General features: G+C 41.6%; 1 pseudogene; it reads left to right on the top strand.

The window, feature by feature from the left end:
* The first annotated feature begins 7,504 nt into the window (after positions 1-7,504).
* Positions 7,505-14,607, top strand: LOC143403519 (signal peptidase complex subunit 2 pseudogene; annotated as a pseudogene).
* Positions 14,608-18,305: the final 3,698 nt, after the last annotated feature.

The following is an 18,305-nucleotide window of genomic DNA, read 5'->3' as shown; positions in this document are numbered from 1 at the left end:
TGATGGCTACTGCGATAGGATATCGGATTCTTGCTTCTTCATTCTTCCCAAGTGGACTCTGACAGAGATTCTTCAGAAGGTTTAGGTCTCAGACCAGGTAGCACTGTGGATCCCTCTGGTTCTGGGGCTTCAGCCTCTTGGACTGCAGCTACTGGTTCTCCCAGCTCTCCAGCCTGCAGATGGCCATTGTGGATATCCAGCTCCTGGTTGTAAAAGATAACCTAATAGGTCCCTTTTTTATAATTATACTTCCTGCTGATTCTGTTCCTCTAGAAAAACTTGACTAATATAGTTGAGGTGAAACTCAGTGGCTGAGTTTTTGCCTAGTATGCACAAGGCCCTGGGTTCAATATCCAGTACTGCAAAAAAATAAAGAAAGAAATAAATAAAAATAAAATAAATTAAAAATATTTGTATTTTCTTTGTTGGTGGCACAAGCCTGTAATCCCAGTGACTTGGGAGGCTGAGACAGGATGATCACAAGTTGGAGGCTGGCCTTAGCAATTTAGTGAGGCCCTAAACAACATAGTGAGATACTGTCTCAAAAAATAAATAAAAAGCTGGGATTGTGGCTCAGTGGTAAAGCACTTCTGAGTTCAACCCTAGTACCGGCCATTCCCCAGGGATTTATTTTATTTTTTTTTTTTAATTTCAAGACATAGTCTCACTAATTTGCTGAGGCTGGCCTAGAACCTGCAATCCTCCAGCCTCAGCTTCCCAAGTCTTAGGACCACACATGTGCTCCCCCATCCCTGGCTTAAGCTATTCATGTTAATGGGTGTTGATTGTCTTCTGGTCTCTCTGGGGCCACTCTGTCCTCAAGCTGCTCTGAGAACCCTCTTTCTTGTATTCTCAGGATATTGATGACAAACATCTGGAAGGAAAGGGGCCCTGCACCAGTGTTTACAACGTGGTCCAGAGACCAGGCCAGGCCAGGCCATGAAGATGACTTATTTGGAGGAGGGAGGAGAACCCAGCACTAGGGAGACACCTGCACTCTGCACCTGACACCTGCGGATACCTGCTTCCTCTGACTTCAGTCCATCTCGAGATGCCGCTGGTCTGCATGAGCCTGACCTGGTGGTCATCTCTCCTTCTATGGGCTCATGTGGCCCTGTCACTTCTCCTGCCACCTTTCCAGCTGCTCTCACACTCAGAGCTCTCCTGCCATCCAGCCAGGGTTCTTCCTGTGTCACTGCTGTGGCTTCTGACCCCTCCCTTTCAGAAGCCTTCCCAAAGAGATCCTTGCCTGACTCTGCAGCTGGCAGAGCCTCGCCACCTCTGCTGCGTCACTCTTGCCATTCTGAGACCCCAGGTCCAGGTGTGGGCACCGTGAAGAGGTGCTGACTTGCCCCAGCGGAGGGGGTGAAGATGGGTCCTGCCGCTGAATTGGGGCTGATGGAGGCAGCGTGGCGAGTGGGAGCCCAACTTCCTTTCTAGGTTTTCCTTCCTTTCCTTGTGCAGGGTTTCTCTGGAGCTAAGTGTGTGTGTGTGTGTGTGTGTGTGTGTGTGTGTGTGTGTTGGGGGAGTTTCTTGTGCACATTACACACCAGGGCCAGAGTGGCCTTCCCAGATTCCGGTGCTAACCTGGACTTATGCCTCAAACTCCTGCAGACCCATCATCCCGTGGACTGGGAAGAGGAATCCATATTATTTCAGGTCCTTCTCAACTTTCTCTTTTCCTGAGATGACCCTGGACTCCCCAGGCTGAGATTGTGTTTGTTTTCCTTTTTAAATGGCATCTTATAATTATATTTCACAGTGAGACTTGCTATGATATACTCATATGGGCAACAATAAAACAGCATAATTGAATCAATTTCATTCCCCTTTCCCTCCCCCTCCCCCTGATCCCCTTCTTCTATTCTGCTGGTCTCCTTTCTATTTTTTAAAATTTGTTCTAATTAGTTATAGATGGCAGAGGAATGCATGTTGACGCATTGCACACAAATGGAGCACAACTTCTCATTCCTCTGGCTCTACATGACATAGAGTCACATTGTCATACATGTATCTATAGGGTCATACCCTCTGTCTCACTCTACCGTCCTCCCCATCCCCTCAGTCCCAATGGGGTTGCATTTTTTAATATTTATTTTTTTGTTGTAGATGATTGCAATACCTTTATTTCTTTATTTTTTGTGGTGCTGAGAATCAAACCCAGGCCCTCGCACTTGCTAGATGACCGCTCTCCCACTGAGCCATAGCCCCAATGGGGTTGCCTTCTTAAGGAAAAGCTTCAGCTCTGCTCTTAGTTAACAAGGTGTGTCATGTTCCCTCCCTTCCCTTAGGGGCAGCTGGGTAAAGCTGTGGGAAGATCTGATACAAGATATAAAAAGTATTATGAGGACAGCCCTCTCCAGCCTCTGCTAGGGACCCTCAGCCCACTGCAGCCCTGGTGGCCCTGAAATAAGGTCAGCCTCCTTTTTGTCTTTGAGAGTCAAACAGGTTTATTAGCAAGAAAACCAGCATAATATTAAAAATCATATTCAAAACTATCAGTTTGGCCAAGTGCAGTGGCGCACACCTGTCATCCCAGCAGCTTGGGAGGCTGAGGCAGGAAGATTTCTGGCTCAAAGCCAGCCTCATCAAAAGCAAGGCACTAAGCAACTCAGTGAGACCCTGTCTCTAAATAAAATGCAAAATAGGGATGGGAATGTGGCTTTTCTAAGCTTACTAATTCCATTTATGAAGGTTCTGCCCTTGGGAACTAATCATCTTCCCCTGGCTCCAGCTCCTAATATCATCATCTTGGGAGTTAAGTTTCAACATACAAATTTTGTTGTGAATACTGAGATCATAACAGGGATCATACAGTGATTCTAATATACTGGTAAGTTTTAAAAATACTTTAAATAACACTGCCTTATAGAATCCAAAATTGACAGAATTTCAAGGAGAAAAAAATAGATCCAGTTTCACACAGTAAAAGATTTTAGTCTGAATCTCAGTAATCGAAAAATATAACAAAAATCAGAACAATCTTCTTAAAGTGTGTTAAAACAACACAATGGAGTAAATTTATTTAATAGATAAAACACCAAACACTTAATACTGCATTTTATTCTCAAATGCACCTGGAACATTTAGAAAAGTTAACTAACACTACTACTAGGAGGCCATGAAGTGAATTTCAATGAACCTTAAAGAGTCACTAACTTTATTTTCCAACTATGATGCAAGTTGCATAGAAATTAATAAAAGATAATTGAATAAGTTCATATTTTTATAATAGAGAAGACAAAGACAGTAGAGATAAAAAGTGATTATATGATAGATAATGTAGGCTTGTGGATGCACCTTTAATATCTCTCTCCTTTTTTTGCAGGGGGGAGGGGCATTGGGTTAAGTCCCTAGGGGCAATTTACCACTGAGCCATATCTCCAGTCCTATCTATTTTTATTTTGAGAGAAGTTTTCATGAAGTTTCTTTGGGTCTCACTTAGTTGCTGAGGATGGCCTTGAACCTGTGATCCTCCTGTCTTAGCCTTCTGAGCTACAGGGATTACAGATGTGTGCCACCATTCCTGGCTGATTAATATCATCTGAAGCAACTGAATCAATTCACTCTAAAGCCATCAGACTCTACTTGAGTTTTGTCCTTTTTTTTTTTTTTTTTTTTTTTTTTGTACCAAGAATTGAACTCAGTGGCACTCGACCACTGAGCCACATCCCAGCCCCATTTTTTATTTTATTTAGAGACAGGGTCTCACTGAGCTGATTAGTGCCTTGCAGTTGCTGAGGCTTGCTTTGAACTTGCAAACCTCCTGCTTCAGCCTCCCGAGATGCTGGAGTTACAGGTGTGCACCACAGCTCCTGACTGGTTCTTTTTTTTTTTGGGCTAATACATTCAAACATTTAATTATATAATTTCCTAGAAAAATGTAACCCTGTGCCTAACAGAAGAAAATGTAGGCCCAACTCTCTATCATGTCAGCTTCCTCAACAAGACTATAAAAGTGCAAGAAGTAAAATCAAGAATCAATAAATGGATGGTATCAAACTATAAAGCTTCTTCCCAGCAAAAGAAGCAATCAATAACATGGAGGGAGAGCCTACAAAATGGGGAAAAAGTCTTTCCCACTCCCATCATGTATAAAGAACTCAAAAAACTTAACACCTAAACCAAAAATAACCCAATCAATAAAATGCAAATTAAACTACACTGAGATTCCATCTCACCCCAATCAGAATGATAATTATCAAGAATAAAAGTTACAGGGCTGGGGATGTGGCTCAAGCAGTAGCCCGCTCGCCTGGCATGCTTGCGGCCCGGGTTCGATCCTCAGCACCACATAGAAACAAAGATGTTGTGTCCACCGATAAAACTAAAAAAAATAAATAAATATTAAAAAATTATCTCTGTCTCTGTCTCTCTCTCTCTCTCTTAAAAAAAAAAAGAATACAAGTTACAATAAATGTTAGTGAGGATATGGGGGGAAAGATATGCTTAAACATTGCACCACCAGAAGTGAACATAACCTCCCTAGCCCTGTATTTATCTGGTTTTCTTCTAAAAGCCTGCCACACTGAAATCTCTTGCTGTATTTCCTCTTAAATAAAGAATTTGGGCCTTTTTCATTGTGCATTTTCAGTTTCTGCCAGGACTGAAAAACCCACCAAGCCCAGCTTTTAAAACTATTTTCTACCTCTTGTCTTTTGTTCCTTATTGATTATTTTTAGGCTTTTAAAGTTTCCCAGCAGGTTCACACTCCAAGCAGGAATCTGGTCTCCTGGGGTGTTGGGATCAGTCCCTTTTTTGTATAATGTGGAATTTGGCAAGATAGAGAGGATGCATTTTTCTTCTCCAACAGGAAATGAAAGCAGAAGCAATTATTAGGTGTGCTATCTGGAAATAAATGTGTGGTTTTTTTTTTCCCATGGGAAAGGTTGCTGTAGTTTCAAACTAGTTTACCTAAGCCTAAAATGATTGAAATGCACACTTTGAAATTCCACTCTATGGTTCTTGGCCCCAGGTTCTCCTGGAGATCACTGGTGTCATGAGTCAGGAAACTAACTCTCCAATTTCCCTGCAGGGGGCTGAGCAATGAGAGCCTGGAGCTTCTCTTGCAGAGATATAACTGGAGGAAGAGACACAGGATCAAAGGGCAGCACAGGGCAGGATGGTGGTTGTGTTCATCTCAGGCTGTTGGCTGAGGCAGAGCTTGAAAGTGACTCCACAGAGGGAAATCCTGGATGGCCAATGCCAGACTCTGATGTATAGCAGTGTCAACAACCCAGAATGTTCTCAGATCAGTGGGATTTTTCATAGGACCTTGCCGTAGTACGGCTGCAGCAAAATAACAGGGGGGTGACGAATAACTTGTGTACGTTGATGCAGCAGGAATAGGAGCCGTTTATTGTGGGACAACAGAGGTATTTATACATTTTGCACAGCTTATCTTAATTAGCATAAACTAGATACAGCAGTCAACCAATCAGGAATCTCCATACTTAATGGCTCGCTTTTGTTACTTTACAAACCACACCCTCTGGCATTTTGCCAGGCGCCATCCAGAATTGTTTACAGACTTTAACATTTCTCTGGCAAAATAACAAGTGCCAATCTGACTTGTTTACAATCTCTAATAATTCCCCCTTTTGTTTAATTTTTAAGGACCATAGTGTTTTTTACAGAAACACCATAAATAACCTGCTAGAAACAGAAAGGGAGGATACAAAATGTTACAATACCAAGCCAATTGATGCCTCCATGCAAGAAGACCTTGGAAGAATTATACCAGCAATGACACCGTTAGCAAAGATACCGAGTTACAATTTGTTGTAGATTACAGTTTGTTGTCTCAGTCCAGATAAAGCAGTGTCTCAATAGATTAACTCACAGTCCAGGTAAATCACAGTCCAGGTAAATTCTGTAGGCAGCTAGCTTAAGTTGTAGCAGCAGAAACAGCAAGAGCTCCGAAGTCTTGTCGGGTTCTCAGCAACACTGTAAATTCTTTCACCTTTGTTTTCACCGGCACTGGAACGAAGGCAGGAACTCTGGATGGCTGAAGAAAATCCTGTAGCATTTCACTAAGAAAACAACCTTCTGAACAATTTAGTACATTATTTCAAGGTTTTTTACATTTGAAATAAGCCTTAATAGTACTCATTACTCATCAGCCTCCAGGTGTGGGAGACCCATTGTAGTTACTGGCCTTGGAAATGATCAAACTTCAGGGACGCCAGTAGCATCTTCTGCCAGCTGTAGCATCCCGGGCAGCCCCAGATGGCCCTGGGGAGAGTCCCAGACTCAAACTGCTTCCGGGCACAAGGAGAAAAGCCTGCGAGACTGTGCCTCCAGGTCAGGTCTAGATTTGGGCTCGCAGTGGCGATCCACTCCCCGGGGAAGGGGGGCGGGGAAGAGCCTGCAACTGCCGCCACTTGGAAATTCCTTGCACATGGCAGCCGCCATTGCACCGATTCACGCACTCTCCGGTATCGAAAAGTATTCAGTAGTAGCCTTTTGTTGCAACTTTTTTCCTGATAATTCTTTTTCTTCTGAACTTTCTTTTTCTTTCTGACTAGAGTTTCTGGGCTTTTATCAACACATGCCCTAACTATTCTTGGTTCCACTGGGGTGCCTTTTTCTCTTATCAATTTACTTCTCACCCCTTCCATATTTTCATCACAAAGACAATACAACATTTCAAAACAAAACAAGACACAAACATACTGCATCAATCTTCTCCATTTTCTTGAAATGGCCATTTTTCCTCTCGCCCTATCTGCCTAGGGACGAGCAGATTGCTCCCGTCCTATCTGTGGACGGGCAGCTTTTTTCGTCACTTACCCCCTAGTGTCCCGGGGCTCCCCGTAACGGGCCACCATCTGCCGCAGTCCGGCTGCAGCAGAATATGGGGGGGGGGGTCATGAATGACTTGTGTATGTTGATGCAGCAGGAATAGGAGCCGTTTATTGTGGGACAACAGAGGTATTTATACATTTTGCACAGCTTATCTTAATTAGCATAAACTAGATACAGCAGTCAACCAATCAGGAATCTCCATACTTAATGGCTTGCTTTTGTTACTTTACAAACCACTCCCTCTGGCATTTTGCCAGGCGCCATCCAGAATTGTTTACAGACTTTAACATTTCTCTGGCAAAATAACAGGTGCCAATCTGACTTGTTTACAGACTCTAACAGGACCTGGTATCACGAGGGGGCAAAATTGCAGTCAAAGGGAGAAATAAAGAATGTCCACGTGCTTCTGCCTCTTTCTATGCTTTATTCACTGAAATTACTCAATACAACTCACTCTATAGGTTCTTAATCAAGAAAATGATGATCCTTAGTGCTAGGCACTGCAATAGACATAATCCATTCACAGCAAAAAAATTCTAGATTAATAAATTCACAGCAAACAATTCTAGATTAATTCTTAGCGCTGCAAAATACTCTTAATCATGACAGGCTAATGACAGACATTCCCTCTGCATGCTAAGTTCAGAAGTCTTAAACCTTAGGCTTTAAAGCCAGCAGATGCACACTCACTCAGACCATGGTAACCAGGTCTGGAAACAAGGTAGGCTTTTCCTGGTGTGGAGTTGTTATGCTCGAATTCGGGACCCCCAAAGACCACCAGAGACCCAAGATCGATGCAAGCAGCAAAGAGGTGTTTATTGCGAGCTAGCTCGGTCCTCCATGCACACACACAGCAACTGGTGATGCTGAGAAGCCCAGAGCCTAGGGTTTGCAGTAGTTTTATACATTCTTTGGAGAAGGCAGGGACTTCACATACATCATAGCATCCCTTAGCAAATCATCACACACTGCGGGAAAATCAAATAGCAACTCTAAAACATGATTAGCACATTCACTGGCAGGAACAAGTTGGGTAGGGGTGATTGGTCAGTACAAAAGGGGAATTCATTTGAACTGATTGGTTTAAGCCAAGAGGGGTGTACGTGCTGAACTACATGGTTTCCCAACATGTTATCAACCACCATAAACTGGGAGGGTCATCTGGCATCCCAGGTATTTCCCTGTCTCATGCTGATTGGTGGCTGCTAGGGGGTTGCTATGGATCTCCACCTAGCCTGACTGAGTCAGGGACACCTGTCACAGCAGACCACTCCTGTTATTGCAGATAAACAACTTAGCAGGGTGGGAATGTGCTTAGGAGTGCTCTGTGGGTTTTTCTAAGGACAAAGGTGATGTCTCTTCCTTGGACAGGCTTTGCTCTGAGATAGAGACTGGTTTTTCAGAGTGGACTATTGATTGAGGAAGGGGTTGTAGGGAGGAGTTGCAGCTCTTACCAAGGCCAGACAAGGTGGTAGAGTTTAAGAGAGGTGAGGATCATGCAGAGGAACAGGAAAGGTTCTCATCATGCTCTCTAGCTCAAATGCACCCTTGTTTCAGGGGGCTGAATCCCTGTTCATCAGCTCTATTATTTATACTAAATTTGGGGGGCTTTTTGACCCTCCATGCAATCCTTATCAGCTCCATGACATCATTTACCCTGGGGTCAGAAGCAACTGGTCTGGTGATCTCCACCCTGATCTTCTGGCCTTTCCCTCTTATCAGGTGAGGACAGCCTGCCAGAGGCTTCACTCTGTTTATCATGTGGGGGGAAGTGACTTGTCTGAAGCCACACTGGAGGGCTCTGAGGGTGTGCCTGGGGACACTGCAGGTTTCAAACTGGAATTTTTAAAATGGAGTTGCTGAGGCTCAGGCCACTAGGACAGAACCAAGACAGTAGGCATGGGTACAGGTTTGAACGGGTTAGAAAAGTAGGTGGGGGTACTGTGAGATAGTACGGTTGGAGATTTATGGAAGCCATGGGGGGACTTCATTGTGCCAAACCCTGGAAAGGGGTCAGACCAACTTTAAACAAATTCTCAGAACAATTGGCAGACACATGAACTGGCTCATTCAGCAGCCATGACATCTCTGATATGGGGTGCCTTCCTATTGAAGCCAGAATTAGACAGGCAGTCGGTGTAGATGGTTAAATGGAGTCAGGTTGGATCAAGGAGGCCAATTTTGAGACCTGGGAAGTAGGAGACTGTCCCCTGAGGGATTGAAATGTTAATTTCTTCAGAGCCCTTCCTCTACCCTTATCAAAACCTGCTCCTGCTCCAACCTGCCAAGGTAACCTGTCCCAGAATTGCCCCTCCCTACAGGGAATGTGTCCTTGGCTGCTCCATCCTGCCCTTCCCCCTTCAGCCCATGGTTTCCCACCTTTTGGCCACCCCACCGAGCATTCCTGGACCTAGTCATGTAAGCAGGAAGGAGAGAGATAAGGGGAAGAGGACAGGAGAACCAAGGAAGCCTAGGACATATAAAAAAGGGCAGAAGACCTCACTTCTGGGGATACCAGGACACCAGCCATGGCCCCCTTCTCCTCCCGGTGGAAGTCAATGTTACCCTGAGAAACTGAAGTGACCCACAGAGTGTTCCTGGGCACATAGCCACCCTGCTGAGTCATTTGTCCATGAATCACAGGAAGGGCCTGGGGAGCCAGATATCTCTGATTGCAGGGCCAGAGGTCCTTGACTCAGCAATGCACGTTCCTGGAAAGACCTGAGAATGCTTGAGGTCTAAGTTTTGACCTTAAAGACCAAAAGCAACAACCAATCAGCGTGAGACAAGGAAGATATCTGTAATGCAGGCGGCCCTCCCAGTAGTTTAGCATACACACTCTTGCAACCCCTGCTGGCCTAAACCAATCAGTTCAAATGTATCCACCACTTGAACTCACCAATCACCCTTACCCCACTTGTTCCTGCCAAGGAATTGCTAATCAATGTTAAGAGTTGTTTGATTTTCCCCTGTGTGAAATGATTTGCTGTGTGATGTTGTGATGCATAGAGTACCCCCCAAAACCTATAAAATCTCACTGAACAAAGGACTGGGACTCACTCCCTGGGACCCCTGCGACAGAAATGGTTGTGAGTCCAGGCTCAGGCTTGCAATAAAGACTCTTGTGTGATTACATTGGACTTGGCTCCTGGAGGTCTTTTGGGGTTCACGGATCTGGTATAACAACCCCTTTTTAAATAAACCCTGCTTCATACGCTTGCCTTGGTGGGCTTCTCTCTAATGTTCAAGCTTCAACATGTGGGGAAGCAGGACTTGTCTCGGATCACTAGCGGTATCACTATCCTGAAGTGGATGAAAAACTCAAAATTACTTTTTTTTTTTTTTTTTTTTAGTACCTGGGACTAAACTCAGGGGCACTTATACCTCCTGAGCCACATCCCCAGTACTTTTTTATGGGGGGGGGGGGTATCACGGATTGAACTTAGGGGTACTTGACCACTGAGCCACATCCCCAGGTCTGTTTTGTATTTTATTTAGAGACAGGGTCTCAATGAGTTGCTTAGCGCCTCGCTCTTCCTGAGGCTGGCTTTGAACTCACAATTCTCCTGTCTCAGCCATCACAGCTGCTGGGTTTACAGGTGTGCTCCTCACCCCCTACCCTCACAAGAATATTTTCTCTTTTGTGATGCTGGGGATTGAATCCAAGGCTTTGTGCATGGAAGACAAGCACTCTACCAATTAAGTTATACTCCCAGCCCCTAAAAATACATTTTTTTAGTATGCTTTTTCCCATTTGAGTAATTACAAAGAATGCTGTCTCTGTTAATTTTTGTTGTTGTTGTTGTTGTTGTTGTTGTTTGTTTTTGTTTGTTTGTTTGTTGTTGTTTTGTGTGTGTGTGTGTGGTTCTGAGGATCACACCCAGGGCATTGTGCATGCAAGGCAAGCACTCTATCAACTGAGCTATATCCCTAGCCCTCTGCTAGATATTTGACTAATACAAGATGAAATAAAATAGTTGCTCACAAAAGCCTTTAAAGGAAAATTGAATACGGAATTCTCTATCTAAATGACTTTGAAGGATCTAATATTTTTATTTAATTGATTTAAAAATTGTGGGAGACCAACCTTGCATGTGACTGAGTCACACTCCCTGGCTGGGTGCTGAGGTGCTCAGTCACACAAATGTGGCAGAGCTTTCCCCACCCTTCTTGGGTTCCAGGATCAGTGTCTCGTGCATGGGTGTGTCTTGCTACAGCCCCATGGGTGAAGCTATGCTCACCTGTTCCTTTGTAATATAACCCCTTGCCCTGTTTAGGATAGAATCTTCCATGGAAGTGCCTTGTGTGTGTCCTCTTCTCTTACTGTGCCCTTGGGTGTGGCCTACCCAGGTGTCAGTCAACCTGCTGACAGTGGACATCATGAAGATAGACTCAGCCCCCTGAAATCTGTACCCTTGCCTCATTTGAATAGCTTCTCCTCAATAAAAGGGGTCAGCTCATGTGTGTTCTCTCTCTCTCTCTCTCTCTCTCTCTCTCTCTCTCTCTCTCTCTCTTTTTCCCCTTTTGGACCTTTGAGGTCAGAGGAGCCCACACAGCAACCCCAAAGAAAAAGGTTCTTGTGTCTCCTGTGTGGTTATTTTGTGCAGCCCAGTCAGCCCAGTTTAATTGGAGTGACCCCTGAGCCTTTTAGGCCTGAGAACAGAAACCCAGCAATTGGTGCCCAATGTAAGGCCAAAGGTCTGAGTCTTTAAGCTGCTGGGACAAAACCGATAAATGCTGGCTCTTAAGGGGACTCTAATTTAAATATTAGAAGTTTAGTGAAGTTGAAAGTTCTCTCCAGAAGTTAAGCATGCTTAGGATTGCAGAGTATTTTGGGCAGACTTGTAATAAGTAAGTAAATTAGAGAGAAGGGAAATCTGTGACGTTAAAATTTTTAAAATTGGTGTATAATTTTTTAGATATGTTTAATATATTCTAGAGACTCTAAATAAATGTAAAGATTTATTAAGATGATTAATGGGCTGTGTTGTTGAGTTGAGTCCTCTCCATGGAAAGAACGATTTTATGGATTTTTTTGAATTGTTTTTGTGAATCTTTTCCAAAGATTTTTTGGGCTTTATGTTCTAGAAGTATGTGCTAGGAGAGTGAGCAAAAGGAGAGAAAATGTTGTGATGTTTACCTGGTGAGAAGTAAGTTTCAATTTTCTATTGTTTTTGTGAATACTCAGAAAGTTTGTACTGACTCTTTGCTACATGATTGTCCTATGAATCAGAATGGCTGTAACTCAGCCGCTGGGGACCAGAGACTTTAGCTGCTGCTTGCTGCTCCATATGGGGTCCTAGCCCCTGCGGCCAGCAGTGCTTTGAACCCTTAAATGACTTGACCTGAATGCTGAACACAGACTAACTTAATATGCTGCTAAAAACTTTTGGAGCACACGCATACCACAGAAAGAAGTGTAGGGTGAGGGATACACAAGCTGCAATGGCAGGTGGCAGAGACAGAGCAAGCTGCTACCACAATAGGATCTTGGCGGGGGGGGGGGGGGGGAAATGCAGACAAAATCAAATAAAATGCAATCAGCTAGGAAAACTCTTGGGAAACTTTTGTCCCAGACAATAAGCAGCAGACTCCATATTGCTTGCTTAACCATGGTAACCACGCAGCGCCTGGCCGGACGAGGGGGCTTCCTGGTTCCATATCCCACAATTTTGTGGGCTTGCAATTGGTTTTTCCACAGTCACTCAGACAGGACTTCTGGTCCTGCCTTCCAGCTGCTCACCTGTACTTCCTGTTTCAGATTGCTACTGGAGCTGCTCAGACTGTTCATTCTTAAAAATGCCCACCTGTAAATGCTAAGGAAAGATATCTTTTTCAGATAAAATTTAATTCCACAGGTTGCTACTTTGCAACCCTAAATTTAAGTTAGTTCTGAGTTAAATAACCTTACTTTCTCTATAGTTGTGTTACTAAATAATGATCTATGGATGAAAGATATCAAACATGCTTTTTTGTATTTTACTTTTAATTTGGGAGGTTATGGGGATGCATTTGCTCACCACAGGAACAAAATCCAGCAATGTTCCTGTGATGACCAAAAAATCCTTATTCTCATTCCTGACTATAAGAAATAAGTATGTATACTTAAGGTTCTTATTTCAGTTACATCAAGTGACGTCATATAAAAGAGTGCACTCCTAAGTAAAAATAAATTGAAATGGATCCAAGTATTTTAAGACCACGTGGTTACATAAAGTTAATACAATTATAAGTTATGTCCTTAATCTTAATATATATTTTTCTAGATATTTAGATAACCTATAGTTGTTAATCTATCAAATAATTAGCATAGGTCTAATTGTTTGGTTAATATATATTTGTCTAATTGTTTTTCTTTAACAGAAAGCCATAATTTATATATTTTATATGTACATTTATCAGATCCTCTGCCTTTCAGTTACAGATATTTGAGATAAATGTATTTACTATAAATTTGCTTTTAAGAAAAAATACAATCTTCAAGTAGTTTCAATTCTCAAGTTATTGTATGAACATATAAGATGATAAACAAATATAATTCTGTCTGCAAAAGTATCTGAGGATTTTAACATTGATATTTCTTATCAAAGTACAATAATTTGTTTATAAATTCTAAGGCTTTCAAAAATTGTTCCAAAGTGTGACCAGGAGAAATTCTAGAAGATAAAGATGCTTCAACAGAGAGGAAGCACCCATTGGAGATGAAAAAAAGAATCATCTTTGGGTAAAACAAGGTCTTTATATTCTAAATTTTAATGATAAAAATATTTTTCTAAATAAAAAGATCTTTATATCATTATCTAACCAGATGACATAAAAAACTTAAGACAATTAAAAAAGAGATTTATATATAATGGACTGACTATAAAACTTTTAACTGATTAATTCAAAACTATTTCTGGCTATTTCCCTAATTTTACTATGCTAATATGTGTGAGCTAAGATTTTGCCCATATTTTGACATGATAAAAACCTATTAAAATGTTAAGTTGAGAAGTGGTGGTGGCGGAGGCAGTCGTGGGGCTGGTGGTGGCCCTAGCTGCGGGACAGGCAGCAGCCGCAGCGGCTTGTTAGATAAGTGGAAAATTGATGATAAGCCTGTAAAAATTGACAAATGGGATGGATCAGCTGTGAAAAACTCTTTGGATGATTCTGCCAAAAAGGTACTTCTGGAAAAGTACAAGTATGTGGAGAATTTTGGGCTGATTGACGGTCGCCTCACCATCTGTACCATCTCCTGTTTTTTTGCCATAGTGGCTTTGATTTGGGATTATATGCACCCCTTTCCAGAGTCCAAGCCAGTTTTAGCCCTGTGCATTATATCCTATTTTGTGATGATGGGGATTCTGACCATTTATACCTCATATAAGGAGAAGAGCATCTTCCTTGTGGCTCACAGGAAAGATCCTACTGGGATGGATCCTGATGATATTTGGCAACTGTCCTCCAGTCTCAAAAGGTTTGATGACAAATATACACTGAAACTGACCTTCATCAGTGGGAGAACAAAGCAGCAGCGGGAAGCCGAATTCACTAAGTCTATCGCCAAGTTTTTTGACCACAGCGGGACACTGGTCATGGATGCATACGAGCCTGAAATATCCAGGCTCCATGACAGTCTTGCCACAGAAAGAAAAATAAAATAGCCAATTCTAAAAGCAGCCCTCTTTCTGCTGGATCATGCTGAATTACTGGATGGGTGGGGGAAGAAACAGAACTTAAAATGGGTAAAGTAAGAAATGTTTAAAATGTCCCTTTTTTTGTCCGGAAATTTTAGTCTCTTCTGGAAAAATAGGATTTTGTAGCTTCCTTGATCTGCTGATTGTGTTGTTTTGACTTGCTTTGGAAAAGCATTCTTGCTAAAAGCTGTATAAAACTTTTTTTTTTTTTTTTTTTTTTTGGTACGTAGTAGTACTTTCTATAGTATAGCTTTGTGCCATGCAGCATTTGAAGACTCAATTTTTAAAAATTGTTAACCTGTTGCTGACTTCATGTTAATTTCTGTTTCAACAACTGTTTCCTGAAGAATTCAGGATACAACTTCTTGTGTATGATAGCTTTCCTCACACACCATTTTTGTGGGTGTGTATATATTTGACTTGGGGAAACTACAAAAAAACCCACAAAATATAGCTTTTAAATTTGTCTAAAAAGACCTGCCTGTTAAACATTTTGTGTTCTTAATCAATTGAAGAAGCCAGTGGCATTTTAAATTTTATATTGTCTGTTTTCCATAGTATATCCCTGTTGATTTGTTTGCGACCTTTATTAATTGCCATTTTCTAAAATTTTTTTCAATAAAGGGAAAGAAGATGTGAAAAAAAAAATGTTAAGTTTATTTCCTTAAATTTGTTTATTGCCTAATGATTCTCACTGTTTAAGACAAAGATTAATTTTGGTAAATAAATTCACATCCTTGATTAAACACTAAGTATATTAAACTGCTGACTTAGATCCCAATTTTGACAATTGTCCTTTAAGACTAAATTTGATTGTTCTAAGACACAAAGACACTGTTGATTTTTACATATTTTGTTTGTTAGACAATTATATGAGATTTAAGACAATATTTTATTAGGACTAAATTTCTCTAAATTAAAATCGTATGTTAATTTTGAGCAATAAAGGATACAAACTTTAAAGATTCATTGATATTATATAAGTTCTCTGGCTGGACATATTATCTATAAAAAATATGGTGAGACTTATATACTGCTGCCTACACTGGAAAATAAACTTAATCATATTTTTTTAAAAAATAATTAAGAGATATCTATTTAAAGGATAATATTCTAAAATATAAAGATATTTGAGACCTTCTCAAAAAGAGTTTGAGAGTTCTTACTAAATTATTGTGGTTTTCATTTTCCTGAGCAATTCTGGAGAACCTGACTTGACTCAAAAAACAGATTCAAAATAGGAGAAAATATTTACAAATGATGTATCAATATACTTGACAAAAAAACCTTGTATCTAGAGTATATGAATGACTATTACAACTTAATGAAAGCAAATCGTTGAGAAATTGGCAAATGATTTGAGTAGGCATTTCTTCAGAGATGACATGGGTTGCTAGTAAGCTCATGAAGGTATGCTGAACATCACTGGTGATTAGGAAATGAAAATTAAACCATCATGAGATCCACTTCATAATTCTGTGAGTGGCTAAAATTAAAAAGACAAGCAAATGTCAATGAGGATGTAGAGAAATCGGAACTCTAATACCCTGCCAAGGGCCTATAAGATGGTATAGCTATATTAGCTTGGCACTTCCTCAAAATATTAAGCATAGAATTATTATATGACCCAGCATTCCATTCCAAGATATAAAACCAAGAGAAATAAAAATTTATTCACACACACACACACACACACACACACACACACACACATTGTAATATTGAGAGCCTTAATGCTACTGAACATGATTCAGTAAATTATATTAGATTTCAAAGAAAAGTTTAAACTAGTCATCATGATGATGACTGAGAAACCTGGCTCAGGAAGGTAAATTTCCAGCTACAGAGTCTATACCATGCAGCTTCATGAGCTTGTCAGATAAGTAAAAATTATGAAAAGACTTATGGACCCATTTCCCAGGTCCACCTGTAATGTGTCTTGCAGTGTGGACTGGAAAGTCCACCCATGAAACTAGATTAATTGTCCTGACTGTAATGGTCAGTTATATATTGGTTCTGTGGTAAACAGAGTGTCTGGAAGTATCTTTTGAGAAAAAGACAGTGTTGAAATAACGGGTTGTTCTGCATCCGTATGGATGGTGGCTATGGACCAGATGTAAGTAACATCAACTAAGGGCCAGTTCTCTGTGAGGGATCACGCCCTGAGTCTTAGCACTGCCCTCCTCTTCATCTATCTGTGTCTCTCGGCTTTGTCACTATATTACTGTTTGTCTGTCTGTGGCCTTTCTCCTTCCTTCCTGAACACAGCCTCACCAGCCCAGTGCTGTGAGCTGAGCCCTCCACGGAGAAGAGACCTGAGTTTGCTGATCCTAAGGTAAATGCTCATGTGGAGGCCACGGGGGCATTAACTATCAAGGAGACAGGGAGCCCTCTCAGGGACAATGCCTTGCACACTCCACCTGTGCAAAGGCCTAATTCTTCACCCTCCTGAGAGAGGTCTCCTGCCCCATGGCTGCTTTGCTCCCCACATCCAGCTCAGATGGGAACCCAAGTGGCAGACAGAGACCTAGTCCACAGGGACTGCCCTCTCACCACAGCAGGAAACACCTGCAGCCACTGGAAAGGGCCGTGTCTGGATGCTTCCTTTTTTCCTATGCATTTCCCTTTTCCTTTCTTCTCTCATCAGGGTTCTCCTTTGGCAACAAATTCAATAAAAGGGGAGGAGACGTTGGAACAGCCTTCAGTTGCAACTAACAGCTGCGAGCATTTAGAGTTCCTCACAGAGAGGTTACATTAGGCAGAAGACGATTGGCTTATGGATGTTGTCTTGCTTATGTATGATTGACGGGCACCCCCCACTCGAACCCTATAACAGTTGTGTGCATTTGAAAAATAAACTGAGCTACTGGACGTTGACTTGAGGTTTGTCACCAGCCAGTTCTCACCAGCTCCCGGAGTCTGTGTGTTGATTCCACATCTCTACCCCCCACGACTGAGATAGCTGAGGAAGCCAAGCAACTAATTGACCACACCAGTGACAGGAACTTATGTGAGACAGCAGAGGAGAAACCTAAGCCAGCCAATTATGCTGGACTTTATTGACTATGACTATGTTTACCTATATGGACAATTGTTGGAAAGATTATTAAATAGATTTTTCCAAGAGTGTTTATATTACTGACAGACCTAATAAACTCCTTAAATGTGGGAATTAAGAAAAAAGAAGATAAATATCCTGTAGCCTGTAAGAATACAACTTATTGCATCATTAGTTATTGCCAGCTAATATTTCAGATCTATAATATGCTGAGGTTAATATTCAGGCTTTGAAACAGGTGTATGCCAATTAACCAGACCTAGGCAAACTGCTGGTCTCATAATCCCTGAAGTGACTACTTTAAATGTTATTCCTTGCTTATTCAATTGCAGCCTCTGTGGCTATGTCTTAAAACTTACAATGTATGGATTTTCTTAATGTTTGACTTAAATTATTCCAAAATCCTTCATGGTCAGATAAGTGCTGATGGAAGGATGAGAACTAAGTAATAATGCTCTAGAAGACAATGTAATAAATAATGTGAGTGAGCCCTCTGCTCTCTGGTTTATGGAGAGGACTAAATGCCATGCCAATGAAAATGTCTGTTACTGTGGCCAAACGCAATGCCTCCCAATAAAATTAGGAAGAGTTAAGAATCTTCTGATGAGTGTTTGGTGAAACATGGATCTTCCAAGTTGATTGTGTTATGAAGATGATATGTTTTCTACTAATTCTTTTTGTGTTCCAATAGTGGATCATGATGACCTTGGACCAAGAGTCAAGTGACGGAAAGATAGAATTTCCCAGTTGCATTTTTAAAA

Source organism: Callospermophilus lateralis, chromosome 7, assembly GCF_048772815.1.
Source record: "Callospermophilus lateralis isolate mCalLat2 chromosome 7, mCalLat2.hap1, whole genome shotgun sequence".
Lineage (NCBI taxonomy): Eukaryota > Metazoa > Chordata > Mammalia > Rodentia > Sciuridae > Callospermophilus > Callospermophilus lateralis.
The sequence above is the reverse complement of the archived record's forward strand: the minus strand, read 5'-3'. Positions and strand labels throughout refer to the sequence as shown.